We start from the raw sequence: 14,438 nt of genomic DNA on the forward strand, positions 1-14,438 counted from the left end.
GGCCATTTAGTACCCACATTTTGCATCTAATGGTCTTGCTAATGGGCATTTAAAATTCTGACGTAGTATTATTTGTTACTTAAGTGATAGATCTGAATGTTCATTGTTTAGTCTATAAGCACTTTGATGATTGTAAGCACTTTACCTCATGACACGGTTGCACTTTTGTACTACTGTCGTACTACGGCACCGAACCTGTATTATTATCTATTGTAGCCTACTGTAAACTGAATGCTGCTATTTTATAACATGTTTTTGTTTTTATTTATTGTATTTTTGTACCAGGGAACATCTATGTATGGGACAACGGATGGAAATTAGCCTGTGGCTACAATCCGGCTTGTTTACGATTTTATGTTTCGTTCATGAACTTGCACTGTCCCACTTCAAATAAATTGAATTGAATTGAATTGAATTGAATTGAGTGAATTCTTCGTTCTTGACAGGGCTTTTACTTTTCTAAACGGAAGTATCGCGATATTACGTCTAACCTGACCATTTTCATTTTCCGACCACCAACAAAATCTATATTTTTTACGATATTTTACAGTAACGAGAGCCGTTTTGCGCCATTTAATCATCAATATTTACACGAAAAACATTCCCAATATACGAATACTTTAAAAACAAAACATTTCGTCATCATTTAAAACGGTTGTAAGAGGCATTGTCCATATTTAACCGACAGGGGGCGACATTACCCATTGAAATGGAGGTTGGACTGTCCGGCAGCAGCATCATTCCTACCTTCACCGGAGCATCCCTTCATCTGACAGTCAGCAGAGGTTCCTTCCAGGGTTTAACGGTAAGATACTATTCACAATTTCCCGGCTTTCTACCTAAGTAGATAAACCCAAATCTGTTTTGATGGCTCGCGGCGATAGGAGCCTATTTAATCTGTTTTTTCGGCTTAAGTGTATCAGTTGCACTGTGTGGGTTTTTAATGAGGCTACAGAGTGTTGATGCTGGCTGGCGTGCGTTTTTTATTTTACGATACGTTGAGGATTTGCTGCACCTGAATGCAGTAGCTACACAGAGAAGAAATGTCAGGTGTGTCGTTTCCTCCTTGTATATAGGGCCAGTAGTGGAAGCATTTGTCAATACGATGGTATGCAGGACGGTCCGCTGCTGCTGTTGGGGCTGCTGCTGCTGCTGCTGCTGCTGCTGCTGCGGAGCGCCTGCTTGGTCAGCAGCAAAGATGTAGCCCACTATCGATGGGCATGAGCTCCAGAGGTTCAGCCTCCACAATCCACTCAGGCTGTGTCTGGTTTGGTGATGGAGTGATGTTGCAGTGAGAAGGATGCTGATGATACAGTTAGTCGATGGTAGTAGTTTGGATGTGCAGGACCTGCAACTGCCAGGCACCATTACAGTCTTCAGTGTAAAGCCTCTGGATATGTTATCTCTTCTATCTCCTGCACTGTGGAGGCTCCAGCTGTACATTTCTTCACTAAATGAGTGTACCAGAACATCATGACCCTTTCCACTGCATGTAGGATTAATTTTGAATCATTTGTTAATGAGGAAGATTTCATTACAGATGTCATACTAGCACCAGCAGGTGATTTATCCAGATTTTATGAAGGGGAGGGGGGGCTGTTATGCATCTCTCTCTCTCTCTCTCTCACACATCCCGTTTCAAATCAAACCGGGAGATGCAATATACAGGGGGGGATTACTTCCCTCATCACCTCCTGATAACATCATTTTCTCAAGGGAAGTCAAGCAATCTGAACGTGGCAGAGCCGGCCACCGATGTCTGAGGATACAGTACACCACCGAAATCAAAACACGGCCTTGTTTTTGATTGGCTATTACATTACTCACTGGATGCTCCAGGGGTTGTCAGACACTGAACAAGGTCACATCTGAGCAATGAAACTATACTTTCCCTGGAAATGTATTGCTACACCTGCAGGAGAGTGTGTCCATCGTTTAGAAGAAACAAACGTGCCACTAAAAAGGAAGAAAACAAAACAAAACATCCAAATTGTTGGAACAGGACAAACTGCCCCGACTGTGAATGCAAACATGTTTGAGATGTTGCCACCTACTGGCACGTCCTGCAGGAATTTAACCCCCCTAACCTAAAGTAGTAATGAGGATCATTCTCCATGCACTGAGCGCTGGAATTGGCCTGTATCAAGGCAGGCTTTGTCCCAGGAGGCACGAAGCTCTCACGGCCCGGAGCAGCAGAGGTGGGTGGTGTGGCGGCTCAAAGTCCTGGCCCATGACATGAAAACAGCCCCCCCCCCCTCTCTCTCTCTCTCACACACACACACACACACAACTGCTCAACCAGGAGTGGAAAATGAAAGCATGTTGAGCGACAGGCAATGATGCACTCCAAGAATGAGAAGCATGTCCTGAAGTCTACTACAGTTTACCTCTCAACAACAAACCTCCTCATGTGTGCAGTGTTTTTTTCCGTCCTACTCCTCCCAGAGTGAAGCTGTGATGGATATTTAAAGGCCTGAAAAGATGAAATATTTCACAGTTGTGCTTTAATCATTTGATGCGATCCCCAGATTTTTCTCGGCACCTGTTGGGAGCACTGGCTCTCCAGCTCTACAACTCCACAATAAATCGGGTGCTATAGCACTAAATTCAACTCATTAGAGGCTGTTTTTATGCCACAAAGACCGTCTTTGCTTTGCTCTGCTCTCCTATCAGCTGGTTTATTTATTTTCACTAAAACCTTGGCGGCCTTTTCTCACAGGCACTGTTCAGTGGAGGGTAGTTGTATGTGTGAGTTAATGAGATCCTTTATTAGTGTATGCATGTGAGCATAACCCCCGCATGCATATGTGCATATATCAGATCAGATCATATCTCAGGAAGCACACATGATCTCCCTCTCTCTCTCTCTCCCTCTGCATACTTTAAAGCATCAGAGCGACTTCCATTTGATGCATGCTGAGGAGGTGGGTGTATCCAGCCCGGCCGCTCTGATGTTAGGAAACAGTAACTCTTCCATCCTACTCAGTCTGCTCTGTGCTCTCCCCGCTCTCCTGTTTCAGCCGGTCTGTCTGCCCTCTAGCGTAGTACTCTCCTTTCACTCACCACTATTCATCACCATCTAGGATACATTTACGCAAACCCACGCAGGTAGACAGAGCACCGTCCTAGTGGCCTGTGAAGAGTTTGGCAGATAGGTAGGAGGAGGAGGAGATGTATGTGTGATACGTTGCAGAGAAATAGAAAGTGGGGATCTATAGCAGTGCTGTTGAGGCTGAAGTTGCTTCCACTCTACGTTTTTTGTCCCAAAGGATACCACACACAGCTGCAGAGGTAAGAGAAGGATCGATATGGTCTGCACTTTTTCACTTTAGTCTAAGCTTTCTCAGCTGTTTATTTAGTTCTTTCTTGTCTACCTCCTTTGCAACACTCTCTCTCTTTTCTGTAGCTAGATTGAACATATTATTTCATCCTATTTTCTTTCTCTTTTTTAATTCTTTCACAACCTCCTTCCAGCTATATGCTGCCTTTCTGTTATTGCCATCCCTCTTATCTTGCTACATTCCATTTTAATTGCATTTTCTTGGCATTTTCTACCAGTAAAATACTGAAACTACTTTTTCAAATCAACACAGATGAGTTTATATACATTCCAGCCATACTGTGAAGACTCTGGCTTTTATCATCTTTCTCACTGTGTGCTGATGTTTATTTTTTTTGCACTGAGCTTCAGGATCTTCAGCATCTGTGTGTTGATCATGCAGCAGTCAGACATGCATGTACATATTTGTGCATGTGTGTACAGACAATCTCTATCTTTATCTTTATTCCCCTCGCTCTATTTGTCTTTTAAGTCTCTCTACACCGGCTGATCCCTTCTCGAAAGCATTTCATTAGCCAGACCAGGTTTCAGTAAAATTCCCTGCTGGGCTGACTAATGTTTTTCAGCTGGAGCCTGACATGCACATATGCATATGGTTACAATTCGCAAATACTGTAGAAAGTGCTGCGCTAACCAGGCAAGGGGATGGAGTGGAGAGGAAGGAGAAGCGAGGGATATTTGTTGTTTTGAGTGATGATCAGATATGCAACTTTGGCAACGATGGCTTCTCAGCGATATGGATGCACTCACCGCGCATCTCTATGTTTCTCTCTCTCTTTTCTCAGATGCAAAAGCTCCCCGTCTCTCTCTGTCTCTGCTCTCTTATGCTCTGCGTGTTTTCTCAGTTAGTGTTGGTCACTGCTCTGCCTGCCACAGAGCATCGGCCATGGTTGGCTGGCTAACCGCACCTACACAACATTAAAAAGGCAAAGCGTTCCTGTTACATGGAGCATGTTTACAGGGTGCCACATTGTTTTTGTGTGTGTGTGTTTGTGCATGTGCATGAGTGTGTGTGTGTTGTAGGATGCATTCACTGACATTAAGAAACTCTCCATCCATGCTCAGGTTAAAGGGCACATTGTTATTCAGGCAAACACACACACACTGTCCTCGCAGATATGGCTGACCTGCATTAGCGTACCGTCCTGTTGTGTTTGTGTTTGTGTGCGTATGTGTGTGCGTGTCAGTGTAATTTCCTCTGAGGTGCAGAGAGGTGAGTCACACCAGCTCACATGCTGGTGGCTGTTGGAGCCATTCACTGTAACAATGTCACGATGTGTGATTTGCAAATTGACACTGTCTGATGAAATCATCTGCCTGTGAAATGACAAGTTTTCAGGGAATGTAAACAAGCAAATCTCTGCCTTTTCTTTTTTTTTATCCCTGATACACATGAATTTTTAACTTTATCCAGTATGATTTCAGAACGTTTTGTAATCCCAAATCTCACCGAGATTGCTCGACACTCAGAGGAGCTTGTAATTCTTTAAAAGTCAAGTTGAAATATTAATACAGGGGGAAAAACGAGTTACACAGAATGCATTGCATCTGCAGCAATAAAATGATTAATTCTCGTCACCAAAAGACCACTTCAAATGAGGAAACAAAGAAATCTGTGATGAAGAGACAGTTGTGTTTATGTGCCTGTGGTCTGCAGCTGTGATCTTGCTAAATCAAAGCAGCAAACACAACAAAACACTCAAAGGACAAATAGTTAAGAGGAGCAAAGACGATGAAATTGCACAAAACACATTTGTATTTGTTTAAATGTACTTTGGACTTTTATCTCTGGATGATACATTTGTTTATAGCAAGACAGTTGACAGTTTAGTGAGTTGGTCCAACACTTCAATTTGTAATTTGTGTTCAGTGCTAATTAGCAAATATTAGCATGATAACTCTAAAACTAAATACTGTACATACATAGCACAGAGAAAGAGGAGAAACGGACAACAAACATTTTTTCTGGGCTAAACTAAGTGGCATGAATAGTAAAGTAGTCCAGTTTGGTCCTGCAGTGGAGACGAGACCATTAGGGACGCAGCCTTAGGTAAGAACTGTATAGGAAAGGTTTAGCAGCTTAATCTGATGGAAAGTGTATTCAAGCACAGAAACACACACACACACGCACACACACACACACACACACACACACACACACACACACACACACAAAGGGCCCACCCAGAATATGTACCCACTCTTGGGTTGGTTGATCTTATACACAGAAAATAACACGGAACACTTTCTTCGCACTGAACGACTTAACATGCTTTTTCTTCCATCATCACCACATAGACACACACACATACACACATGCATATAGTGAACAAACACACACTGCTCTGGTCACATCACATCTTGAGTGTGGGTGATGGTCATGATGATAATTATCCAAATGTATTATTATAGCTGTCAGCAAAGAAACAACTCAGCACAAACCATATGGTGCATGACACAATTATTTCACGCAAACATGGCAGTGATGTGTGCGAGTGTGTTTTGTTCTGTTTGGACGATGTGCTGCAGGTTGTTTTCTCACTCAGTGAAAGTTGAGATGTGTGTGTGTGTGTGTGTGTGTGTGTGTGTGTGTGTGTGTGTGTGTGTGTGTGTGTGTGTGTGTGTGTGTGTGTGTGTGTGTGTGTGTGTGTGTGAAGTTGACTGGTGCCAGTCGATGCCAGTCTGCGCTCCGTCTGGACTGGCCGAGCGCCCAGTGCTCCCATGTGGTTCATATTCTCCAGACTTTCACGTCCACTGACTCCTCTTAAGGCTTTTCTGAACCTGTAAATACCTTGGTGAGCCCACACAATGTGAGTGTGTTGTGGACTAATGTGTGTAGTTGCTTCCTTAAAAGCATATAAGGTGTTCCAATCAAATAATCCGTCACAGAGACAAAACAAAGATAAGCGGAAAGACACCAACGTGAGGTGTGTGTGTATGTGCTTGAAATATAAGCCGAGCCGGGTGGTGCTAGGGTGGATTTTTTTTTATTGTTATCTCCAGCGTATTACTGGTTAAAAAAAAAAGAAAAAGAGAGATGTTCTTTCATCGAACAAGTGGCAGATTCTGGGTTAAGGAGCTTTAGGGCTTCTTAGCTGTTCTGTGGGAGGAAGAGGGACTCCCTAAACTCTCTGTCTGTGTCAGTCAAAGACGCCAAAAACCCCTCGCTGAGAACACACACAGATACATGAGAGCCAGGAGTCGGCACACACACTCACTGTCTCTCTCACACACACACACACACGCACACACCAGCTGAGCGAACGCCTAGGGATAGCACTACTAATCTCATTCTCTGTTGACACACTATTCCTCAGCTGTGCCATGCTTTCACAGCTCTCTCTCTCACCATGTTGGTATCCGAAGGCTGGAGGTGTATTCCTTCATATCAGTGTCAGCAGAAGGGCGAGTTCACACCAGGCCAAAGGTGTGTGGATAAGTTGTCCAGGAGCACATCTGCTCTGCAAACCACAGCTTCTCACACACCTCAGGACTGTAAAAAAAAAAAAAAAAAACAGTGAGGCAGAAGTTCAGATGAAGTTGAGATATGAGAGGAGAGAAATTATCTGAATAACCTAATTCATGGGACAGTACATTTGTTACAACGTTTCCTTATTTCACGTGAGTGGACAGACCTGAAAAGACAAATTAAAGACACAGAGAACAATCCAGTGAGTTGAAATATAACACACACACACAACACACACAAATGTTTGCAGCCTGAGGAAAAAAAACATGAATCGTTATTTACTTTCCGATGAAATGAGAATTTTATGATATCAGCACTTGTTGTGGCCGTTTGTGTGGAGAGGAGCCAGCCAGCACTGAAGTCATTGCCAAGGTAGGCAGATTTCTTCCTTTGCCCTGAAAGCACATTTTGTGTTTAAAGGAATGTCAGCTGGCTTAGATCTGCACGCTGCACAGTCTGACTACAGACCGTGAACCCATTTAACCTATCAGTTTGGTTCCGTTGGCAGGTCAGCGTTGTTCAAATGACACGACACTTCAAGACTCCACCTTTATCTGTCCCAGTGTTTGTTTACTTCTGTCCAGGTTGAGGTTGAGTCTTTGCTAAGTCTAGACTGGTTAACAGTTAGAAAAGAGTTTCCTCTTCTTAATCAGAATAGGCTGCACTTGTTCATATTTCTTAAAAAACCAAAGTGAAGCAGTATAGGTGATAATGTGTTCACCTATTTTTCAGTTTAATTGCACATAATGTCATGTTTGATGGGCTGACATTAATGAGGAGGAAAAACAAAGGCCCACTACTGAAGGAGGTTTCACTCTATCAGCCAACCTCATTAATTTTCTTTCTATGTGCTGCCAATCATATCAAACATTGGGCGTCAAAAGAAACTATGGGATGACATCGGCCTTTTTAGAAGTCCCTGCTTTTAGTTTTTCAGTTGCCAGGTCTGGGTCACAACAACAATGTCCAGGTGCCACTCAGCACTACTGACGGCATTAGGTATCTTTCTGTGACGTGCAGCTATGGAAATGAGTCTATTCTTTGAAAACCGGTGGGTTTTTGCTGTGCATAGATTAGCATTGTTAGCATTGTTACTGAGCTCAATAACAGTGTGTGTGTGTGTGTTTCCATGGCTGCGTGAGTGGGTGAGTTTGGCTGGAAAAGGGTCACTGAGGTGGGCTGCAGTTCATCACTGAGGGAAGCTATGGAGATCAGAGGAACAATACAGGCTGTGAGGCTTTCCCTTGTTCTTTGGCCTCTGGATGGGTGGGGGCCGCTGGTGCTCGCATTTCAAAACACAACCAGCAGGTTTGTTTATTTTATTATTGCATTATTATGTATTCTCTACTAAGATAATTTAATGATATATATTCTTTCACTTCTATTCATTCTGCACCAGCTGGCACCTAGGAGAAGAGACACTTGCTGTGCACGGGACTTACAAACTTTTTTATAATTTAATGTTCATTAGGATTACAGGGTAAGAAAGTTTGCAGTTTCAAATCTTAAAGAAAGTCAGATTTTACTTATATGCACCGTAGGTTTGAGGCAAGGATGTAGTTTCCAGTAAGAAGCAGCAATCACTCATCCAGCCAGGTTTCCAGGTAAAATTTAAAGCAAGTCGCCGCGCTGCAGCTCAGCCAGAAATAAAGCAACACGACCGGACATTTGTCAAGCAGCAACACTCAGGAACAATGGCTGGGTCCATCCTTACATTGTTTCCTTGCTCTGTATCCCCACCACTGCTCCTTAATGGGTTCCTGGCATTGACAGGCAGGAAAAAACAGAGTCTGTGAGAGGAGTCGAGAGTGCCGAGGGTAACGTGGGACTTCCTTAATGGAACCTTCCTCGTTAAATACTGCGTTGTAATTGGATGGCTACGGGAGGCAGGAACTTCCTGTTGGAGTGTTGTTGAGAGTGACCACTCCCTGCGAGAAGTCAAAGGCTTACATGCACGTGTCTTTGTGCGTGTGTTTGTTGGTGGGTGTGTGTATGTGTACATTTTTGAATATTTAAGTTGCTTGTATGGAAAGGGAGCGATGGACACGATCTGTTTCCACTCAGACACAACACACTTTACTCACTGACGCATACTCAGATTCGCTCTTATTGCATTGCACAGTTTGCAATACTAAGCTGTGCTCTGCTTCAGTGCTCCATCATTGATGCTTCTGCTTCTTTTTTTTTATTCAGACCACTTTACACAGTCAAGTGTGCAAAGGGTGAGTGTGTGCCATTATCCTTGATACAATTATTCATACAGTATCACCCCCGACCCTATAACTGCAGACTTTTGACAGTATCTCCAAGTGTTTCGGAGCAAGTAGCGCTTTGCTTTGCTTTTATATGTAACTTGGCAACACGTCTCACAAACTACTTAATATCAACATACGCTGGACTTCACAGCATTTCATCAGCCCCACTTCCAGCCCATCATCCTCCTCCTGCTAGCTCTGATTATATATCTCCCTGTGTGGAAGTTTACTACTGTCACTCTCCTGTCTCCACTCTACTGCACTTAATATGTGGTTTTCTACCTTTTATGCACATTTATAGATGCAGTTCTGCTCTCTTTGTGATGGGTCCTTTTCACTCTGAAGTTATCAGTTTGTGATAACAAAGATTATGAAGGTGGTAGGCACCTGTGTGACCCATTTCTGTATTCTGCATCTTAAATGTTGCATGCAAACCGCAAAGGATGGTTGAAAGGAGGCAGTGACATCCTTTAGGAGGTTGTTAGAGCAAATCAAACATGTCTAAAGAAATACTTCTCATGTGTATCTAAAAAAAAGTGGGCAAAAATCTTAAAAAAATATATACTCACACACACACTGAACCCAGACACACTGATTCATCTGTGCAAGTGCCCCAAACCAGGCAGAGCCAATATCACCCAGCTGCAGAGCCACAGTGCCAGCAGAGCTGTGAGGCCTATTGGCAAGAGGAAAAAAAAAAAAAAGCAGCGGCGGCGGATGTGGACATGTCGATGTGTGTGTCGATTTGTTATTGTGTGTGTCTGAAATTTCATATTTTGCTTTTTACCCTGTGAACTTGTGAGTCAGGCAGGAAGTTCACAGATATAATTCCTTATTCATCCTGAAAGAATATATATCGAGGCGCTGCTGACGCCATTCATGTAAAGGTCATCTGCGACTGTGTGAGCTGCTGGTGCCGTTTCTTTTGCTGCATTTACTCCTCTTGTGTGTTGTTTTCACTGCAGGAGAAGGCGACAGTAACGAATGGCAGAAGTCAATATGTATTGAAATTGTATTTGAGTATTGTTTTGCCCTGGTTCTGTTCTTGTGTGTGCGTGTGTTGGTGTGTGACTCTGTGCACCTGTGAGGACTGAGTGATGATTTGTGTGTCTGTCTTCTACTCAGAAACCCCCCAACCTCATTCTCCTGACGACCTCAACACATGCTGCCGCTGTCTGACGACTCCTCTTTTCTAATAAAAGTTTCATGTCTACCATCTACAAGCCAAAGAGAAAATTGGCAAACTCTCTCTCCTTCTCTCTCCGTCTCTCCCTCTCTCTGTCTCTTTCATACATACACACACACGTATACGTTTTTTCAAAGGCAGTTAATGCTTTCCCAGAGGTTAAAGCACATATAGTACCACGTTTGAGTCAAGAGATGCAAAGAAAGGCAGAGCTAAAAACAAAGACGAAGAGCAGAAAAATAGGGAAGAGACTGAAAGTGAGTAGATGGTAGAGATTTTGTTTTTTCAGTGTGAGAGAGGGAATTTTTGTGTGTGTGTGTGTGTGTGTGTGTGTGGGCGTGTGCACGTGCATGCACAAAGGTTGTTTGATGTTCTTTCCCATCTTTCGAATGAACTGTGGTGAGATAGCTCGTGCTAATGGCTCGCGTGAAGCTCAGGAATGTAGATCAACAGATGAATGCTTCCCTGCTGCGTATAACTGTCTGTGTGTGAGAGTTTGAAATAACACTGCACATTTATGCAGCATTGACACACACACACACACACACACACACAGTTGTTTGTAAGTGACCAGGCTATGAGCTTTCAGAGTGTGTGTTTGTCTCCGTCAGAGCGGTTCTCGGGGGAGTTGCGGGGTGTTTGGCCTCTGAGGAGCTGCTGCCTGATGGGATTTAATGAGTCCTGAGCTCTGTCTGTTCCTCCACCTGCGAGTGTGCACATTTCAGTTTCTCACAACTTCTCACTGGAGCTGCTAAAACACTCACTTCACATCAGGGACCAACTGGACACTTCTTCTATTTCAGTCCTGCATCTTAAAAAAATGTAATCCTGCAACAAAAACAGGTAGGCTAGTGCCAAAATGTGCAAAATGTATTTCCATACAGCAGGTGCAGTGACGAAAAAGTGTGTTAAATCCATTTTGTAGCTGAAATGTCTCTCTGTGGATACCTCCAAAAAAATAATAATGAGGATGTTTGCTTTCATGTATAGAGGCTCAGTACATCACAGCAGGGTTTTTTTTTTCTGGCAACAGGTAACAGGATCTAAGTGTTAGTAAAAAGGCAGTCTGTGGAGGCTAACGCTTTATTCAGTGACAGGCAGGCACCATCAGCCAAACAAACAGCAGACTTGGCAGGCAAACCATACACAGCTGGCAGGCCACAGGTAAGAGGCAACACAAGTGTACTTGAAATCGACATAGACCTGCTGCTATAATTAAGAACATAGAGAATTAGACAATCTGGCAATAAAAACAAAAAAAAGAACTGTATCTAACGGCATCCTAATTCAAATTCTCCTCTGAAGTGCAGCACTTCAAGAAATAAACATTCAAAAGGGTTGCAAAGGTCTTCCCCGTCATTGCAAATGTGGCCCTCGATGCATCCTTTGAAGGCAAGGCGGACCCTGACTCAGGACTCTATTACAGAGACTCTGAAGAGAGAGTCGGAGGAGGAGGGAGAGAGAGAGAAGGCGCAGGTGTCACTGTGACACAATCAGACTAGATTGCAGCACTTGAACCGGCACACCCACCATGAATGACTCCAATCAGCAGGATTGTATCATCAGCGAGGCCTCTTCTGACTGCCAGTCAGGGCCAAGTGTTTGAAGTCATTCCCAATTTAAGAAGCAGTTATTTTATACGTAGAGTAAAAATACATTCAACGTTTTGTCAGCACAACAAGTTCATAGAAAGGAATGAATTAAAACATGGGAACTGTGGTGTGTTAAGGGCTGCCTATAAAACATGTGGTGGTTGATAGTTTTGCAGTTGTTTCTGAAATTTCCTAAATTATCCTCAAAGTATTATTTAAAAGAAAGTTTATGTATACAATTCTGTGTATGTGTGCAGTGCCTGGATATGCTAATCACACATTTGCTTGTGAGGGATAAAAAAAAAAAAGAATTTCATTTCATTTTCATTTTCATTTCTTTATTTATTGAATTGGGACAGTGCACATTCATCAACACTGACACATTAAGCATCAGTGTAAATGTGCCGGACTTAGCACAACTGCTAAATTTCAGCCGCAATTTCAAGACTCTCTTGACCAAAGATACAGAAACTGTGACAAAACCCTTTCATATACTTGCACCACTGGCCATCCTGTCTGCTATCGTCTTCAGGCCCCCGCAGCTCCAGAAGTTGCTGACACGGTGCCATTATCTCTCCGTTCTCCCTGGTAACTAAAATCCACAGACAGCTCTCCATGTCGGCCAATCAGATAACAGATAGCCCCTGATTTCGAGTCAGCGTAGCATGCCTTTCATCCTGCTGCTAGAAAGCATTTTGCTCGAGAGATAGGATCCTGCAGAGTGTTGACTTTATGCAGCGTCTGAGAAATGGACACAATGAGAAAGACGAAAAAGGGGGGAAAATGAGGCAAAGGGATGATCCTGTGCTTGGTCTTAAAGATGGAGAGATGAATGGATGAATGGAGGGAGTGAGGAAAGGAGTAGGGTATAGGGAATGGGTTATATGAAGGCAGGGAGGCTGGACACAAATAGAAAGCAAGGGTTGAATCGGACTGAAGGAGGGAGGGATGATTGGAAGAGGGAGACAGAAACCCTCTTTCAGCTCACCTCTCCCATGTCAGCTATAAGGAGGCCTGGTAGAGAGACATTAAAGGACTGAACAAGTAAGAAAAAGAGAGAGGGGGGTCATTGGTGCAGCATTCCTGGGCCCATGTTTTCCCTGCTATCTGTCTTTCAGCCTGCATGTCTCTCAGATATTTCATCAGTCATCACTGGGTCCATGAAACACTGAAGCATCTCTTTTTGCATCCAGCAAATCAAGATGCAGGGAGACAGAGGAAGAGAAGGAGGGAAAGACTGAGAAGGGGAAAAGGAGGGGAGGAAAAAAAAAACAAGAGGGGAAGGAGATGTGAGAAGGCAGCAGTGACGGTTGAGAGGGGGAACGAGCAGAATTTGCATGTGATATATTTGGCATCTTAAATGAGGGTTTCGGCTGCACCAGAACACAGACTGTGGAATATATTTCACTGCACCAGTCATATTTCTTCAGCAACATTAGTGTCCTAATGAAAGTCTCGTCTGAGCCCAGACCAAGCCTCAGAGTAAATTACTTTCCTCTCCACTGCAATCTCTGGTTGGACCGCAGATTCGCCGTGGACAGAGAGGGGTTTCCTGCTCAAATTAGCCTGCTTGGTCAGCTGTCACTGCGAATTATTTCATCCATCAAGTGCAATAAATGCTTCAGACTTCGGTGACGAAGATGCCGACACGCTGACAACTTGCAGTTTCATGACACAAACAGGTGCATACAGCTCAACGGAGAGGAACAGTCATAGTAGGCTACCACAGGCACACATAAATAATCAATATACAGCTCTGAATACAGCATCAGAGGACTGTGAAATAAGTTATGCATATTTCAAAACATGTAATTGTATTGAATCTCATTTCCTTATTATAGTCAGCATTTCAGGATAATGTCATTTCAGAGTTATTACTCATAAGCTTTGCAACTTGGGGCTGGATTTAGATGCGTGTTTATGTATGTGCACCTTTACATTTGTTTTTGTTTTGTTGTATCCCTTTCTATTCCTTTTTATTTCCTGCATCGACGTTTTAATTTACCAAGGGAATGGCAAAGGCTGTTGGTTCACTGTGGTCCAGCCTGAAATATCTCAGCATTGGCTGAATAGACTGCAGTATCGACTTCTTATCCAGTGCTACCATCAGGTTGAAATTCTTTTTTTTTTCCCAAAAAAGTTTGACTAAATACTTGCTAGACTAATAACTTCCCCATGTACTTCACACGCCACCACCACCACCTTTAGCAGATAGTGGCACTATCTGCAAAGCGGCACTATCTGCCCAGGGGAAATTAGCAGGTGGTTTATCAAGTTACTTGTTCATAAATGTGAGGAAAAATTAACATTGTTGTCATTAGCAGAGGCACTGATATTGTGCAGCCTGTAAATATTTGGACAGAGATATATTCTTAGTGTGTTTACGCTGCATTCTGCACATTTGGATTAAAGGAGACATATTATGCCCCCATTCCACAAATTAAAATAGTTCCCAGGTGTCTTGAAGACATGTCTGTGACATGCTTCGGTCAAAATACCCCAAGGATCAAACATCACAGCTCTTTTCATCCTCTCTAAACAGCCCTGTTCAGAACGGCTGGTTTCAGTGCCTGTCCCTTTAAATGCTAACGAACCA

General features: G+C 43.3%; 1 protein-coding gene across 2 annotated transcripts in view; it reads left to right on the forward strand.

Moving 5' to 3' along the window:
• kank4 (KN motif and ankyrin repeat domains 4) overlaps nucleotides 1-14,438 on the forward strand; it is a 73,554-nt gene that overhangs the window by 789 nt on the left and 58,327 nt on the right. The window contains exon 2 of one of the 2 annotated variants that reach the window (XM_085774935.1): nucleotides 689-805. The gene's annotated coding sequence lies outside the window, so the exon portion shown is untranslated. Of the gene's footprint in view, nucleotides 1-688; nucleotides 806-2,984; nucleotides 3,292-14,438 lie in introns of those variants that run through there. The other variant, XM_085774933.1, reaches the window with a different exon arrangement.

The sequence above is a fragment of the Trachurus japonicus genome, chromosome 4, assembly GCF_045865225.1.
Source record: "Trachurus japonicus isolate A0001 chromosome 4, Traja_1.0".
NCBI lineage: Eukaryota > Metazoa > Chordata > Actinopteri > Carangiformes > Carangidae > Trachurus > Trachurus japonicus.